This window comes from Hippopotamus amphibius, chromosome 7 (genome assembly GCF_030028045.1).
Source record: "Hippopotamus amphibius kiboko isolate mHipAmp2 chromosome 7, mHipAmp2.hap2, whole genome shotgun sequence".
Classification (NCBI taxonomy): domain Eukaryota; kingdom Metazoa; phylum Chordata; class Mammalia; order Artiodactyla; family Hippopotamidae; genus Hippopotamus; species Hippopotamus amphibius.
The window spans coordinates 114971363-114976187 of NC_080192.1; positions in this window are offsets into that span (position 1 = coordinate 114971363).

The following is a 4825-nucleotide window of genomic DNA, read 5'->3' on the forward strand; positions in this document are numbered from 1 at the left end:
TGTTGGCCTAAGATGTGAGGCACTCTCATACATCGTTGATGTCTGTGTAAATAAGCTCAGCCTTTATGAAGAGCAATTTAGCAATATCCATCGAAACAAAAATATATCCACATGCCCTTTGATCTGCCTGGCAGTTCTACTTCTAGGGATATGTCCTACTGGTACTCGGAAATGTGCACAAAGAAGTATGTTACATGGATATTTACTGCAGTATTATTTGTAATAGGAAAAGATGGTGAATTACCTCAATGTCTACCAATAGCCATGCAATAGTAAGAAATCAGTAAAAAGGAGAGAGTTCTATCCATACAAATATGGAGTGACTTACAAATTATAGCATAGAAAGGACGTTGTAGAACAATGTGTTTAATTTCTTACCAAATGTGTAAAAAGTGGATAGTGTATATGCATGTATATATATGAATGTCTATATGTGTGTGTATCTATACTTATATTGATACATGTTAATGTGTTCAAATATATTTATTGAAGGAAACAAGGAATTCAGCTACAGTGGCAGCCACTGGGAGTGTTGAATCCACCATGCAACTTTTCTTTTCTGTTGTCCTTTATATACTATGGGCTTTTTTCTTTTTTTCTTCTGTTTATTTTTTTGGCTGCATTGGGTCTTCATTGCTGTATGCGGGTTTTCTCTAGTTGTGGTGAGTGCAGGCTACTCTTTTTTGTGGTTCATGGGCTTATCACTGCAGTGGCTTCTCTTGTTGCAGAGCACCGGGCTCTAGGAGCACGGGCTTCAGTAGTTGCAGCATGTGGGCTCAGTAGTTGCAGCATGTGGGCTCAGTAGTTGCGGCATGTGGGCTCAGTAGTTGCGGCACATGGGCTCAGTAGTTGTGGCACATGGGCTTAGTTGCTCCGCAGCATGTGGGATCTTCCCGGACCAGGGATTGAACCCATGTCCCCTGCATTGGCAGGCAGATGCTTAACCACTGCACCACCAAGGAAGTCCCTACCGTGGGCTTTTACTACCCGTCTTTTTTAGAGCTCCCCAGTGATTTGGGTGACCATCACATATCTCACATGAGGAGACTGAGCTCATAGTCTGGGTCCAAGTAGGAACTGCCCAGGGCTCCTTCCTTCCTGAGAGTCAGTCTTGTCCCATCTTCTCCCTGTTCCCACCTTGACTTGGCCTCTGATTCTCAGAACCAGTTTGTCCCCAACACTTTCTGCCTTCTGCCAGGACCCTGCAGCAAGCCAGGAGCCAGGCTCCCTCTCTGAGGGTCTGGTGGGAGGGAGAAGCAGTCCCACGTGCTGGCCACCCGCCCCTCCCGCCTGCCCTCCCGAGGGTGATCTATAGCTTGTCAGAGGTGTGGTTCTCACCACTTGCTGAATAGAAAGCTTCTTTGTTCTTGGGAGTGAAAATAACCGAAGATAAATGTTGGGGTTGGAAGAGCCCAGGCAATGTTGGGCTCCAGCTGCCCCTGAGGCTCCTCCCTGGAGCTAAATATCTGAGGTTGGGGGAGACAGGAACTGTTCCTGAGGGAATACACTGGCCAAGAGTCCTCTGAGGACTGTGAGCTGTGGCCCCTGGAAGGTGGCTGTGGGCTCTTCTCAAATGCAGCCCAGCTCCTGGCACCTGCCTGAAACCTGCTTCCATGGTCAGTAACCTTCTGTCAACCCGTGGAAACTTCCTATGCCCTGTCACTTTTTAGTTATGACACGGCCAACCTCCCCACAAGTTCCTCTTATTCCTCCTCACCTGGAGGCTGCCCTCTGCACCTCGACACAAACACCCTTTTATCTTTTCTCTCCTGTTTGTCTTCCCACCCCCCTTCCTTCCTACTTGCCCCATGGGGCCTGCATTTCATTTCTCTGGCTGTTGTAGAGAAAGGGCGGGACCCAGCTCGGCACCTGGGCTGCAAACCCCATACAGTTCAGGGTATGACTCTTCCATGGACCATGACCTCCTCCCTTCCCTAATCCGGCCCAGGCAGGACTCAGTTGGAGAACGCTGGAGCTGCCAGGAGTGGGGAAAGAGGAGGAGTGAGGACTGTTTCAGGCTGTTAGTCTCAAAACAAAGCCACAGACAAAGTGTGAGGCTTATCAGTTTTCACCCTCCTTCCTAAGTTTCTATTTCTCATCCAGGAACTTTGGGAGGTGGCCTAAGACTTTCCAAGAACCCCAGAGAAACAGAAACCCATGAGGGACAAAGGTGAGAATAGCATCGGGGTCCTCCAGGAACGTCCGGGGCTGTGGTACCCCTACCCAAACCCCAGCCCTGGCTCAGACAAGAGGAACTTGGGGGCCTCAGAAGCTGGAGCCACAAAAAGGACTTGAGAGAAATCCTCACAGGCCACAGCTCAGTGCCTCCCTCTTGATGAGCGTGGTTTGTCTGGGTGTGGCCTGTGGGAAGAAGTAGAAGGGGTCGTAAGAAGAGATAGGAGGAAAATAGAGGAAACTTACAAGGCACCATCCATCCAAACTCTCTGTTTCCTGGATGAGAAAAGAGAGGCACAGAGAAGCCCAGGACTGTGTCTCCAACATGGAGAGGAAGCAGCCCGTCTCCTAGCACCTATGCTTCTATTTGTTCTTGCTGGTATTTCCATGGGACTTAATGGAACTGGAGGTTTGAGGAACAGGATTTGGGACTGACTGGATCTTAAGGACAAGCACCCCAAGGTGACAAGAGTCATCCTCCCAGTGCCCCTCTTCCTTCCCCACTGGGGGACTGGCACCCCAGCTCAGTGTCCTGCGAGGGCGCCTGCACTGTGGACTCTAAAGGCAGAAAGTGACCGTTAGACCATCCGTCCACCATCCCTGCCCCAGTTCTTCATCAGCTTTGCCTCTCTTTGACTCCGCTAGTCTGGACTGGATAAGGTTTAGGATGGATCATGGTTTGGGGTTTATGTAAAAGAATAGGAGAGAAAAAGGGATGAGAATGACCAATTGTTGCATCACAGGTGCCAGACCCATGCGTTCTTACCCTTGACCCATCCATCCTCATTTAAGGCTCACGACAGCTCTTTGGAGCAGGAATCATTGCCCCCATTTCACTGAGTCTGCACGAGGTTCAGTGCCTTGCCCCAGGTCACACGGCTGTGTAGCGCTGGACCAGAGGCTGTGATTCCCGCTGTGCCTGGCTGTGGGTGCGTGAGCATCGTTGTCAGAACCAGGCTGCTCCAGTGTGTGCCAGCCACCGCCTGGCCCTGTGCACAAAGAGCTACAGGCCTAAGGTAACCTCGGGACAGGGTGTCGGGGGAGCGCCCGGTCCTGTGGATGGAGCCTTAACAAGCCAATGAGAGCGCTGCTAGAGGCACCAGCCAAATTCCCCAGAGGGTTGAACTGCCCCAAGCCTGACCTCTGCAGCCTCCTCCCACCTGACCCGGGCAGGGATTTCTCAGGGCTCCTTGCTGATTCTTGATGCCCCTGGGCTGGCAAAGGGCTGGCTTTGTACACGGTTGCTCAATAATCCGTGAAGAAATCAATGCATTCCCACCTCCTCCCCTGGATTCAACCAGGACCCACCAACACGGCTTATAATCACATCCGTGTGATTTGCCCATGCTGGGCAGAGGCGTGGGGGCAGCCTGGGAGCTTCGAGTTAAACTTTTCTAGGCTAATAAACTGTTCCTCACATTACAACTCAACTGCCTTCGCCTTCCCCTACAGGCCCCCCAGGACCATCCCCCACTCCCCCTACTTTCCTCTCTCTTTCACTGAGGCTGACATCACACTCACATTTTCCAAAAATTCCCCAAATTACCCACAGTCGTCTTAGCTCCTGCTGTCGTCTGGAATTCCAGATGCCGTCTCCTGTCATTCCCTCCCACCCTCACCCCTGAGCATCAGGACTCCCCAGCTCTGGTTCCTGGCTGGCCTGGGTCCCCTGGCTCAGCCTGGCCTGGCAGTGATGCAGCAAAGGGGGGGGCGGGTCTGACCCATTCAGGAGCTCTTTCCATTACCAGGTCCAGGGGGGTAAAGGGGCTGCTGGAAGGAAGTTTGGCTGTGGCTGTGTGTGTGTGTGTGTGTGTGTGTGTGTGTGTGTGCGTGCGCACACGCGCGCGTGCCCGCGTGTGCACAGGAACACACACACACGTAAGCAGGCAGGCTCTGACCTGTTATGTAGGGAAGGGGCTGGGTCTTTCTGAAGCCCTGATAAATGGGATTGGAAGGCACATTTTTCAGTGGAGAAAGCCCAGGGTGTGGAGTCAGAAGACCTGGGTTTGAGTTCTGGTTCTGCCATTCTTGGGTGCTGGGCTCTTGCACAGGTCACCACGTGGCTCCTCCCTTGTTCTCCTCTGTAAACTGGGGCTCTGTGTGTTTCCCAGAAAAGGCCATAACAGTATTTCCAGTCCCATGCCCTCTTCTAGAACCTTATTACTTACCATTAAGAGATGGAGTCTATGTCCCCACGCCTTGAACCTGGGCAGGTCTCTGTGACTGCCTCAACATATACAATGTGTCAGAAGTGACACTGTGTGACTTCCTAGGCGAGGCCATAAAAGGCAGATGGCTTCCACTGGCTGCCTCTCAGTCTCTCTCTCTCCCGCACTGGAACTCAGCCACTGTGCTATGAGGAAGCCCAGGCCACATGGAGGGGGCACGTGTGGGTTCTGGCTGAGTGTCCCAGCTAAGGTTTCGGACGACAGCCAGCACCAGTGCTGAGTGAGAGCCTTCAGACGATTCCCACCCTGAGTTTTCCAGTTGCCCCAGCTGGTGCCGAATGGAGCAAAGAGGAAGGGCTTCCCCACTAAGCCCTGCCCAAATTGCAAATTTGTGAGCAAAATAAATGTTTTGTTTTAAGTCACTAAGTTTTGGGGTGGTTTGCTACACAGCACTAGCTGCAACAGGATCGTGGCAGTAACAT